Here is a 13,734-nt window from a genome sequence, read left to right as displayed (position 1 = left end):
TTAAAAGCTTTGGTAGAGAAGAGAGACAAATTAGGAAGCTTTGGACCTCCAATAGCACACTCAGTTTTCAGTCAGGAAATCCGGCCATAACTGTGCAGCTACACCTCCTGCAACAACACACACTAGCTTATCAAAGCATCAAAGAAGATGACCAAATTTCACATATTGTTGTAAATGCTTAAGTGTTAAACAATCAAATTATATAATCACATTTAAGAACGGACCAACAGGAATAATGTCAATACAGTTCACGGAGAATTCTGTATACTTTCTTCTGTTGGATTCCCAGAGCAAAGATAACAGAATAACTGAATCATAGGGATTGGAATGGACCACTGGAAATCATTTTCAATTCAAACCCCACTAAAGTAGGCTCCTTAGAGTAGGTTACACACGAAAGCATCCAAATGGGTTTTGAATATCTCCAGAGAAGGAGACTCCACAATCTTTCTGGGCGGCCTTTTCCAGCACTCTGTCACCCTCACAGAATAGAAGTTCTTTCTCATCTTCAGGTGAAACTTCCTTTGTTCCAGTTAGTGACTGTTGACCACTGTCCTGCTACTGTACACCACTGAAAAGAGACTGGCCCCATCCACTTGGCACTTGCCCTTTGGATATTTATAAGCACTGATAAGATCCCACTCAATCTTCTCTTCTCCAAGCTAGATGTGGCCTCCCCAGGGCAGAGAAGGAGGGGAAGATTGCCTCCCTCCACCTGCTGGCCATTTTCTTTTTAATGCACCTCACAATATCATTGGCCTTCCTGGCCACAAGGGCACTCTGGCTCATGGCCAACATACTGTCCACCAGGACACTCAGGTCCTTTTCCACAAAGCTCCTTTTCAGCAGGTCAGCCCCTCACTTGTACTGATGAGTGTGGTTATTCCTACCCAGGTATAGGATTCTACATTTCCTTTGTTGAAGCTCATCAGGTTCCTCCCTGCCCAACTCTCCAGTCCATCAGGTCTTGATGAATGGCAGCAGAGCTTTCTGATGTGTCAGCCACTCCTCCCAGCTTTGTACCATCAGCAAACTTGCTGAGGGTGCATTCTACTCCTTCATCCAGGTCACTGATTAAGATATCAACCATGATCAGACCCAGTACCAACCCCAAGGGAACACTAATAGTTAGGGGCCTCCAACCAGACTCTGTCACTGATCACAACTCTCTGAGCTCTACTAATTGACCAGTTCCCAATCCACCTCATTGTCCGCTCATCTGTCCCACATTTCTTAAGCTTACCTACGAGGATGTTATGCGAGAGGGTCAAAAGCCTTGCTGAAAACCAGGTACACAACATTCCTTACTTTCCTCTCACTTATCCAGCTAGTTGTGACAAAGAAGAAGGACTTTCTATCATTTCAAAGTATTATAAATATTATTATAAATTATAAATACTAAAAATGCAAGGGATTGTGCTTCGTAGGTCAGAAAGAAGGCTCTATGTTTGTGGTATAATGACTAATTCAAACAGGGTTGGGATAGCTAATGGCTTTTGTGCCTGCATTTGGATTATATTGATGCTACAGAATCTACACTGGAATTACATTTTTTCAGTCTTATTCTTATGATGCATTTTTTCTTTCAAATAATGAGTCTTTCTTTAAGGGATGGAATAGGATTGTAATCTTCTGTGTGATAAGTAAAAACCACTCCAAAACTCACTGTTTTTCACCTCTTTTGCTCTCTCTCATAAGAAATCAAACACAATTAAAGACTCATTTTAATTCTCTTTAGAGTTAAAGATAAATGATTATAATGAAAGATCAATTTGTTTTAAAAAATAATGATAGAGAATAATGACACTCCAGAGCTAATAGGTAATACTATAGCTGATCTCTGTCCTGAAGGCATATTTCATTGAATCATAGAATCATTTGAGTTGGAAGGGACCTTTAAAGGTCATCTAGTTCAACTTCCCTGCAATGAACAGCTGGGAATCTGCAGCTAGATCAGTCTCGTTCAGTCTGACCTTGAATGTCTTCAAGGATGGAGCATCCACCACCTCTCTGGGCAACCCATTTCAGTGTTTCACTGCTCTTACCATAAAAAACTGTGTCTTCATGCAATTTAAATCTTTCCTCTTTTTAGTTTGAAATCATTTTCCCTTCTCCTTTCACAACAGTTTCAGCTAAGGAGTCTGCTCCCTTCTTTCTTATAAACTCCCTTTAGGTATTGAAAGGCCTCTCAGGTCTCTCCAGAGCCTCCTCTTCTCCAGCCTGAACAGTCCCAGTTGTTCTCTAAGCCTGTCCTCAAAGGGGAGGTTTCATCATTTTCATTTTGTTTTGTTTGATCATTTTTGTGTCCCTCCTCTGGATGCACTTCAAGAGTTCCATGTCTTTCCTTTACTGAGGAATTCACAAATGAGTGCAGTACTCCAAGAGAGATCTCACCAGTGTAGAGCAGAGGGTCAGGATCATCTCCCTTGACTTGCTGGCCACGTTTCTTTTGATACAGACCACTGTAACAGTTGGCTTTCTGGGCTCTGAGGGCACACTGTTAGCTCATGTCCAGCTTGCCATCCACAAGTTCCTTGTCCTTTATAGCCAGGCTATACTCCATCCTTTCACCACCAGTTTGTACTGATAAGGGAGATTGCTGCAATGCTTGGCTTTGTTGAACCTCATGAGGTTATCTGGGCCCACTGCTTCAACCTGTCTGCATTTCTCTGGATGTCATTCCATCCTGGAGTTCTGTCAATCACGCCACAACCAGACCACATAGCTTGGTATTACTCACAGATTTGCTGAGGGTGCATTCAATCCCACTGCAGACATCACTGATGAAGATTACTGGTCTCAGTATAGACCTCTGAGGGACAACTTTCATCACTGATCTTTATTTGGACATTGAACAATTGACTACCACTCTCTGTGTAAGATCTCTCAATCAGTTCCTCTTCCTTCAAATAGTCCTCTCTTTCCATTTCTTTCCAATTCAGAGAGAAGGATGTTATGGGGGGCTGTGCCAAAGGCTTTAGTGAAGTTTATATAGATTAAAGCTGTGTTTCTTCATTTGTCCACTGATGTAGTTATGCCATTATAGAAGGCCACTATCTTGGTCAGGCAGGACTTGCCCTTGGTGAAGTCCTGCTGGCTCACTGCCTCATATCATCTCCCTGTTTTCCATGTGCATTAGCCTAGCTTCCAGAAGGATCTATTCCATTATATTCCCTGGCACAGAGGTGAGGCTGACAGGTCAGAGGATCCCTGTGTTGCTCATTCTACCCTTATCAACAGTGAGTGCAATACTGCCTTTTTTCCAGTCACTAGGGACCTCACCTGACTACTCTGACATTTCAAATATCACTCAGAGTGGTTTGGCAACTACAGCAACCAATTCCCTCAGGAATCTGGGCTACATCTTAATGGGACACATAGACTAAACAAACTTTTTCAAGTTTGTTAAGGTTTTACTGGATCTCTGTGTAAGTTATCAATTGTTATCTCTATTAAAAATAAGGACAACAAAATTTACACATAATAGTCTTAAACCAAAACCTTATAAGATTTCTTAATGCTTATGTCTTTCACTAACTTGCTGAAGCATCATTTTTTTCTTTTAATAGCACTATGATATTGTTAGAAGTCAGTTAAAAAAAAAAAAACACAGACTATCCAACACAGAATAAAATCTACGAAAGGCCTTGTGGGACTAGTTTCTAAACATTATGTATATTTTCTGTAGTTATGCAGTTTTCTATCCTTCCAAATACAAAGGGATTTGAATGTCTAAAGGACATAGTAAGAGATGGAAAAGAAAAAAAAAAAAGTAACCATCTTAATAGACAACTCAATTCTTCATACAAATGCAGCAATTACTAACTTAGAAAAAACTATATGACAGAAAATAACACATGCTCATTGACAAGATACTGTATCTGGATAAAAAGCAGCAGAACCTTTTGTTTATAACTGTATTTACATATAGAGAAAGTAATTTCAGTGACTTTTCTCTTCCTAGTACAAAAGGAGAATGCCTTATAAATTTAAGCAATAGCTTGCTTAACTACTGGTCTTCTTCAGGCTGTAAATTAGGGAAAGTGATCTTTGGCTCTCAAAGATTTCCAGTCAGCTTGTGGTGTAGAAATCAGAACATATCAACATATACAATTTTTCATAGGTCTTCTGATGGGAAGACTGGGGAGACAGTAAGGAAAATTCTGCCTTCATTTTAATTCTTCTGAGTAGAAAGAGGAAAAACATACTGTTTTCTGAGCCGATGGTCATGTTTGTAGCAGTATCTGAGATAACTGCTTCTAAAGACAGTTGAATTATGGCTACCATACTTTGGTCACAATTGCTACATAATCATTTTAAGCCCGAAAATTCACATATATCAGAAAAAAAAATTGCAATCTCAGTATGGACACAATGTTCTGTACTTCAGCATACTAACAAGTCCATATTGCATAGTGACATAAAGTGGAATAATAACTTGGAATGCATAAGCATGAGAATTTTAAGATTCAAAACAAAAGCCTTATTCCAACCCAATTTAATTCAAATAAAAAGGCAGTCTGAAAGGACAAACTGTGTATTTAGAATGATGAAGATCATTAAACTTGTGATTAATGAAAACAATACAAAGAGGTAGAATCATTATGATTGACACTTCCAGATTTGCATCAGTAAATCTGCCAATTTCAGATAACAAGTATATATTTTTTTAAGCAAAATAAGTATTAGAGAGTTTGACAGTACCTTTGGCCCATCATCAAGACCTTCAGATTGCCACAGGTTCACTTCACTTTCATCTGACAGAAAAAAAAATGTTTTGAACAGACAGAAGATTTAAAAGAAACAGATGGTATCATATTTCCTCATCTACGAATGTATGGTTATTGTAACTTTGAAAATTCCCTTCCAGAATTATTACTTTGTGCAAGCTAAGGAAATGTACGAACATTTTTCAGGCTACTTGGAATATAGCCAGGCTGCATCTGTGCATTTAGTACATATTAATTTGCTGTAAGCACATTCTTCAGCTCTTTGAATGGTATATTCTTGTGAGGGAAGCAAATAGGATTTGCCCAGCAAGTATGAATAACTTTCACAACTAACACCATATTTGAATTCCAATTCCTGTATGCTTTGGGTGCTCAAAAATTCTTAAGATATTTAAAAAATTCTAACAATCCTGTTAGATTTTCAGAGATATATAAATGAATATATACAAATATATAATTTCAGAGATACATAAATGAATATATATATATAATAGATATATAAATATTTCTTAAAAAATTATTCTGTAGATAGTAATACACACTTTTCCAGAATTCCTTTCTTCTGACTTTTTTTTTTTTGTGCAGACTTCAAACATGTTTAATGAGTGGTTCTTTCAGACTTGACTAGTAATATGAACTGAAAATTCCTCATTCTAGCTGGATGAATGTTCCAACATGTATATCATGGAGGGAAACTCTTCAAAATCTGACCAACTATCATCCACAGAAAACTGTGTATAGATTACACCTTACATCAGTAAAAATATCAGTTGGAAATACTGTGCAACACCAATGAATAAGATTACCAGTAATCCATAATTAAAACATTTAAATTAAACATTAATCAAAAACAGAAGATAAACATCATTTTTGAATACTATATCATAACGATACCACTAATGGTCTTCGAGATATTAGATGAAAGTGTCTGTTTTCTCCCTCCTACAAGTGATAGTCTTGTATGATTTAATACTTTCTAATTTAACTTAATTACTTCTAATTATTACAGGGATTTCTTGAACTGCTAGTAACTCAGATGAGATACTGACTGACAGCTTGTTTATCTGAGGGATTTATCTCAACTTAAGAAGTCTTTGTTCATTTGTTAATGCATCAAGACCAATGAATAGTCAGTCTTTACTTCAAAACATTTTCTTACTTTTATCAGGAAGTGAAGGGCCTTCCTCTGAAACACACAACTTTTTTTTTTTCTACTGTCATGACACTCTTTAATGAGACTTAGCAAATGAAGTCATTAAATCCATGAAATGGAAGGGACATTTCTATACTTTACTCCAACAACTAGTTGAATATTGCAATCCCAGTGCTGTGGGATTACCCAGAAAAATTCATGAAGCAAGAAGATGATAAAATATAGCATGGCAGCATAAGCAAGAATACAAATATCATACTATCATAGAATATGTTGTGTGCGAAGGGACCCTTTGGGATCCAACATCCAGCTCTACACAGCACCTACACAGCACCTACCAAATCCCTACATCTGACAGCAGCATTCAAATTCTCCTTGAACTCCAGCAGCTCAAGGCCATGACCACTGCCCTGGGCAACCTGTTCCATGTCCACCATCCTCTGGTGCAGAATCATTCTCTAACCCTCCCCTGACACAGCTCCACGACGTTCCCTCGGGCCCTGTGGCTGTCACAGGGCAGAGCTCAGCGCTGCCCTCTGCTCCCTGTGAGGAGCTGCAGCAGCCACGAGGGCTGCCCTCAGCTCCTCTGCTCTGTGCTGAGCACACCCAGGGGCCTCAGCCACTCCTCCTATCTATTAATGGTGCTAATGCTTTGCACCAGCTTAACCCTTCATCTGACTACATATTTAACTGACTGTTTTGTTACGTAGCAAATCATTTTCAGTAAGACAGTATTCATACTTCTAGGAGATTGCAGAGTAGGTAGTTAATAACTAGACATTTGAACAAAAACTGTGCCAAAATCAGGACAAGAAAGAGAACCTTTTTAAAAGGCTGGAAAAAAAGTTTGGAGATTTTCACAATAGAATGCATAATCCTATAGATATTCACAAAAAAAGGGCTCAACAGGAATGACCATAACTTATGACTGCTCCAGAACAGTTCAAAGCCTGATGGACGTGGGGGATGTGTTCATTTATTTACAATATTATGTGATTTTTTTCAGTAAGCTCTCTGCTTAAAATTGACAGAGGTGCAGAATGTTGGATGCCAAGTCACCACAGGGTATGTGTCACAGTTTGTTAAACATGCTCTGTACACTCATTAATTTTACACTGCTGTGGTTTCACTGCTGGGGAAATGCAAATGGCAGCACATGGCATTGCCTCGTGGGGAAACAAGGGAAACACTGCATATTTTAGTTATGGAGCATTCATTTTTACTCCCTTTATAGACTTTTTTACTTTTTTTGCTGTATAGACAAATTCTATGTCACATCTTACCTGCCTAAGGCACTCTTTGTCTATAGCAGGATTTTTTATATGATCTCTGCATAGATCTCTGAATTTAAAAAGAATAAAAACTGTGCATTCACTGCAAGCAAATAAATGTAACAAAATTGAAATCTCTTAATTTTGTGGGAAAAAAATCATTTTTCTGTGGTGTTTGGAGGAAACATCACATGGCTTTTCAGTTCTAAAGCTTGCGTATTTTCAGATCAGAAGGTCTATCATAGGGCTTGACAGGCAAGATTAGACTGGTATTGGATAAACCTCCTACTTGCTTTGGAAAGAAGGAACCTGTTTCCCACAGGCAACTGCTTTTACTGTAATATGAGAAAAAGTTGCAGCTGAGGAGTTCTGTTGCAAATTGATGTTCCCAGAGTCTAAAAGCAATCAGGACTGGTGAAGCATGAGGTTAATGTGTTTGCATTGCAACATCAAGAGGAAAAGATGAGATAAACCTTCTGCTCTGATGGAGCATATTTCTAGCAATACTAGTTTGTTATAGCCATCATCTGCCTCTGCATTTTTTCTGCCCATTTTCACCGTAGCCATTCACTACATCAGGAAAAACCCTGGGTATGGAGACTCCTTCCTTTCCACAGTCCCTTGGCCATCCAGGGTTGCTCTAGAAGACTCTTGTGACAATCTGATTTCCACCTGATTGATTTTATTTGAGACCAAATTTCTCATGGTCACTGCTTGGCACCATTTAAGTAGAGTAAAACAATATGTACGTATTGTATTTTCCATATACAATAGCTCAAGCATTCTCTTTCACTTGATGTCAGCCAGCAACAATGGAAAGGCATTATGTTAAAGAACAAGCCTATATCAGTATAGGGACAGGCAAACAGTGAAAAAGAAGAAATGCAGGGAGTTTGATTCCAGAATGGTATGACATTTATTCCATGGCTCCACAAGTATCAGCATATATACTGAGAGGCTGCCACTCACCTTGGCAAGTTACATGGTTAGCTGAATAAAGGTTCAACGGGATCTGAACAAAAACAAGGCGTAAGTCACATATGATAACACTTCCTTGTACTACATAAAATGTGTTTTTCCTCCCTGTGAGCCTGGTATGTTAAAATTAGCCTAGCTTGCAGCAATGAGGCCCTTCTTTCATGCCTTTTTATTATGCAGTTTTCTTCCTGAGAAGAAACTTTAATTCTAACACTTCACAACGGCTTCCACTGAGAAGATATCTTCCTTTTTCTCATTCACCAGTTTGCAGGCATTAAACAGCTAACTTATTTCCCAATATCCTACAGTCTTCAGCATTGTTTGTTAATAACCACCTGCTTTTATTCTTACAAGTTTTGAGCTTATTATACACAGTATGTCTACTATTCCCAGATATAAACTGGAATAAATTAGACACATGGTATGAAGGATCATGCCTTTTCTTTCACTGAAAAAAACTAAAAAAAAAAAAAAAAAAAAAAAAAAAAAAAAAACCACAACACAAATAGACCAGATAGTATCAATAATCTTTTCAGAACATGTGGGGGAAGAGGGAGGCTTAACTGAATAACTAAATTTCTACATGCAGCCTTAAAAAACAATTGTTTTTAAATAAGGTGGTTGGATGGCCCAGAGGTTATGCGACTTATGGCAGCTTGGAGAAGCCAGTGCTATTGATGCCACTTCTGGAATAGCTGAAGATAATATACTGAAAAAGATATCATCCTATGTACTAGAACTAAAAGTCAGGTTGAAAGCGTTTTTTATATTTCCAACCAACCAGGCAAAAATTACATGACAAATAGGTTTGACTCCAATGTATTCCTCTAGTGAAACAACCATGCTGAATACAGAGAGAAGGAATTATGTTCAGATGTACCTCATCAGGCATTTCTATTGAAGGACAGTCTTGTTTGTAACTCAAGCTACACTCAGGATCTGCACACACTTTGCCTGAAGGAGATAGTCCTTACTTCTCTGCACTGGATCCAGACATTAGACTCTCAAACTGAGACACATGATAAACACAGCTTTCTGTTTCACCTTGCCACTGTAAATGAAAAAAGTGCACAGCTCCCTGCTTTGTACACCAAAAGACAGCTTCTAATTTCCAAATTCCATCAACTTCTTCTTCAACTGTGTTTGACATTCACAGTAATTTAATGATGATCTGCAACTAATTGTATAGCTGCTATGAACTAACTGTTCATGTCAATGATGTACATCTAAGAAAAGTAGTACGTTCTGAGTGTTTTCTACCTGAATGTTGTTTATTGCTACAGTGAAGTTTTAATAGATTTCTGCTGGTAAAAAATAATTGTATTTTGTACTGATCACTCAGTAACTAGTACAGTACCACAGATTAATCATACAGTACATGATATTTACTGTCCAGGAAGAAGGATAGCCAGGGAAGTACACATGTTCAATTCTTTCAAGCAAGCACTACCTATCCTGTAGCACTGACTGTTTCATCAAAGATCCAGTCTCAACTTTGGATCCAGAAGCCTTGTGTTTACACAGAACAAAGTGCATTTGCGAGAAGTCCAAATAAGCAAAGAAGGCCAAAAAATTCTTCCTTTCTGAGAAATAAAATAGGAAAAAGTCTCAGCTAATCTGCAGCACGAAATGTGTCTCCCATTAAGTAAGAACAGGAGAGAAACAAAATCCTGACTTCACTTAAAACTGGCCTACTAGTCCCTAAGTAGCTTACTATTCAGCACACTATTTCACCAGTATCAGAAATGCCTAGCCCTCCCAAAGCCAATAGGTGTAAGACACCATTTGTTATACTTTGAAGTAATATTGGCATAGTTCAGACTAAGAAACTGAGGAAAAAAAGAAAGTAAAGGATAGGAAGAGCTGAAGAGACCATAATCTTTTATATGTGATGAAGGTATTTCATCCCACAAACATATTTTGTTTAGCCAGAAAAGGCAACTCGTAGGAGATAGGAAATATTAAGATCCCTTTTCCACAGACAACATAAAGTCACAAAGGAAATCAGCAGCAATCAGAGGAATCTGCTTCTCAATCCTAAAGCTGCATACAATGACTGAAGAGGTGTAGGACTAGGAGACAAAGCATGCAAATAATTATGAACAAAAATGAATTATATCAGTGAGATACACCTCAAAGATGAGCAGCCTCATTTCTTCAAAATAGCTGTCATCACTATTTTCTCTTTTGAATAGAAATGTAGAAATTATTGCCAGTATGATGCTGCAACATTTCTTGAAATAACCTCAAATAAGGTGATCAATTTTAGTATTTCCCACTTCTTCAACAAATCTACATTTAGAATATTATATGCTAATAACCAAAAGATTTTGGACGAAGTTAAAAGGTACTGAATTAAAAAATACTACAATATATTCACAGGGGAGGTTAGATATTAGGAGGAAGTTTTTCACTCAGAGGGTGGTGAGGCACTGGAACAGGTTGCCCTAGGAGGTTGTGGATGCCCCATCCCTGGAGGCATTCAAGGCCAGGCTGGATGTGGCTCTGGGCAGACTGGCCTGGTGGTTGGTGACCCTGCACATAGCAGGGGGTTGACCACATAGCATTGTGGTTCTTTTCAACCCAGGCCACTTTATGATCCTATGATTCTATGATTCTTTTCTTACAGTACAAAATTATATTAAGTTTGTTATCATAAGATATTGACCCCTGTTTTTTTCTGCCATTTGAAAAACAATTACATACAAAAATCTGTGTGTGAAAGAATGCTTTTCTTACTTTTTCAAAATTTTTAACTCTAGTTTTAAAGAGTTTCATAACAAATATTTTGGGCTTGAATCATTAAGCATTAAATTAAAAGAATAATAATAAATAATCAATTCAAGCTTCCTCATACACTCCAAAAGTAGGATTTGACAAAATTATCTCAGATACAGTCTGAGAAGGGGTTTGCAGAGGTTTCTCTGTTGTTTTGTTTTGCTTGTGTTTTGATGAAATATAGGAGTGGCAGAAAAACAGGGGATGTGAGCAGACTAAAAATAGACAAAAATCAAAGTAGGGTGGCAAAACCACAAATTTTGGAATTGGAAACACAACTGAGAACTGATTTTGAATTATTCTGGCTCCTGAACTGCTCCATTTTTTTTTTTCTTTCTAAGAAAGGGCATCTCCTACAAGACAGTCAGTAAAAAGAGATGAACACACATTGCACCTGTAAATAGGCCAGGGTATTTAGGTTTCTTCATTCAGTATTAAAACTATTGAATTGGACTGAGATACAAACTTTTCTTACATCAGCATTTAAGGGATTACGTGATGTGTAGTTGCAGAAATTTTTAAGATATTTTTCTTTTGCAAAGATTACATACATTTGCTATTTTAAATAAAAAATATATAAAAAGAGAACAATTTAATAACATTTAAAAAGGAAAGATGCTGAAACACTTTTTATTTGTCTGATTTAAAAAAAAGAAGCTTCTGTTATGCAAATTCAAGAATCTTAACCACATAAAAAAGTTTAAATATCTATTCGGATATTTTCAATTACTTTCATACATAAGCATAACATAGTAGGTTTCCTGGTATTATGATTGTGGCAATTTATCTATAAAACTGAAAAAAAAAAAGTAGCTCCTAGGCAATTTAAATTGTCCAGCGAAGAAGATTACTTGAGAGAAAAAGTCCATTCCTTGCAGTACTACAGAAATTAATCCCTTAATAAGGTTAGTATGTCTAAATATATTCAATTGCCTAAAATTTTGCCAGTAGAAACATTTTGTCATTGTGGCTAATGACCCATCAGAGAGCCGAAAGGAGAAAGTATAAATAATAATCATAATATCATAGTATCATAACATCATTTCTATAACATTACCTATTTAAAACAGTTTCTATAATAATATCAAAGATATTTCAATGTTGTGTAGGCATCATGTAATAAATCCTATTTTAACTTTTCTGTGAAGAATACCTCTTGACTGGGAATTTGAGTATGTCCTATCTGTACTTCAAAGTCTTAGTTCATGTGGCATAATGTGCATTTTTACAGTACTGTGTACATTTTAAAACATTAGAAAAACGAAACATTTAAACTGAACTGACTGCTTGGGTAACCCTACTGATGAGGTGATATGTGCAGATGTATCTCTCTATAATTCCACTGAATTTGGTACACTATACTAAATTATATTTGATTAGGATCAATACAGTCTTCAGAAGTACAAATGAAGACAAACTTGCTAAAGATCCATCATGACAGATTACTTATTTAGGCATTCAACATAATGATGGAAAAACAAGGATAGCGTCCTTGCAAAATAAAATTTGGGAAGAACATAGGAAGGACAGGGAGTCCCTGCAAAACAAGATAAAGGTAAGAAGAAGAGCTTTAGTCACAAGGATCTGGCTAAACAAACCTATGTTGCAAGTACATGGCAGGAGATCCTGGCTTAGCACCTGCATGTGAGTGATACACTTTACTATCTTTACAAAGATAGTACTAGTTGGGCATAACAATAAATTCTGAACCTTCTGCACAAAGTATAAATAAAGGAAATAAAAGAGGGTACCTACTAGGGGGAATGGCTAATAGGCAAATCAAGAGGAATGTGAACCCCAAATTCCTCAGCCAATGAGGAAATGGGGAAGGGCTCACTAGTGTCAGGGTACAGGGATAAAAAAGGAGCTGTCTCCCTCAATACTTTGAGAGACCCCACAGGGATACACCGCAGTGGACTCTCCCTTTATTTGAATAAGGAAAGCTGAAGACTCCCCTCTGTCTATTTTTGGGATAAAGATGTTTGAGCAAACTTACTGGAGTATAAATTTTCCTTACAGTATCAGTGAGAGTTTCTTTGATAAAACTGTTGGAATAGAGGCAACGAAGATTTGTTTCACATAAGAAACTGTTACGTCTATGGAATTAGCTTAATAAGGATTATGTCTTCTGACAACTAAAATACTTACTCAAGTCTTCAGCTGTCAAGAAATCTCACTGAAAAGAGTCACTGATTCACAGATAAGCTAGAAATTTTCATAATCACTGTAAACCAAGACAAAAAATATGCTTGTCAGGTTATATTTTCACCACTAAATAAATTTTGCCAATTTCTTTGGGACCTTAGAAACACAAATGAATTATATTTTTCTGTTTCTTCTGGTACTCTGGCAACACTTTATAATTTTGGCTGGCTATGAAAATGAGTTAGGGGATGAAGGGTAAACATGGCCTGGCTGTAAAGGAAGCCAAGAATGTAACAAGCAGGATGAGATAATAAGCTGAAGAATACAAGATGTAAGGGGTCCGTAACATCACCTGGTTTTGCTAACTCAAAAGAAATTCGCAAACAGCATCGCTTAATTTAACCTCTTGCTAGCTCAAGGGGAACTTATTGCTTAACCTTTTGCTAGCCCAGACACATTCTCAAAAGGGAGCCTTCTCCAGTCAGCAGGAGAGGGCCCCTAAGAAAGCAAGGGGGAGGAAAGATAGGCAGAATTAGAAATTGTTGACATATGCAGGGCAGGAGAAGAGCTCAAAACTTGTACAAAGGTTGGAAAGACATGGCGAGGAAGACGTCTGACTTCATCCTGGAACAACCACCAGAGGGGGAGGAAGACATCGAACCTTCATCCAATAGAAGCT

The 13,734-nt window shown here is 37.4% G+C and overlaps 1 long non-coding RNA gene across 6 annotated transcripts in view; it reads right to left on the bottom strand.

Annotated features, from left to right (window-relative positions):
• The window catches only part of LOC116241789 (uncharacterized), a 138,595-nt gene that overhangs the window by 68,475 nt on the left and 56,386 nt on the right, over positions 1-13,734 (bottom strand). For 4 of the 6 annotated variants that reach the window (XR_016461658.1, XR_016461657.1, XR_016461659.1 and 1 more), the window contains exon 3: positions 4,705-4,757. The exons of the other annotated variants lie outside the window; for them this stretch is intronic. This is a non-coding gene — a long non-coding RNA (uncharacterized LOC116241789). The remainder of the gene's footprint in view (positions 1-4,704; positions 4,758-13,734) is intronic. 6 annotated transcript variants of the gene reach the window in all.

Source organism: Phasianus colchicus, chromosome Z (genome assembly GCF_987193195.1).
Source record: "Phasianus colchicus chromosome Z, bPhaCol1.hap1.1, whole genome shotgun sequence".
Taxonomy (NCBI): domain Eukaryota; kingdom Metazoa; phylum Chordata; class Aves; order Galliformes; family Phasianidae; genus Phasianus; species Phasianus colchicus.
Note: the sequence above shows the minus strand (reverse complement) of the source record. Positions and strands in the feature narration are given on the sequence as shown.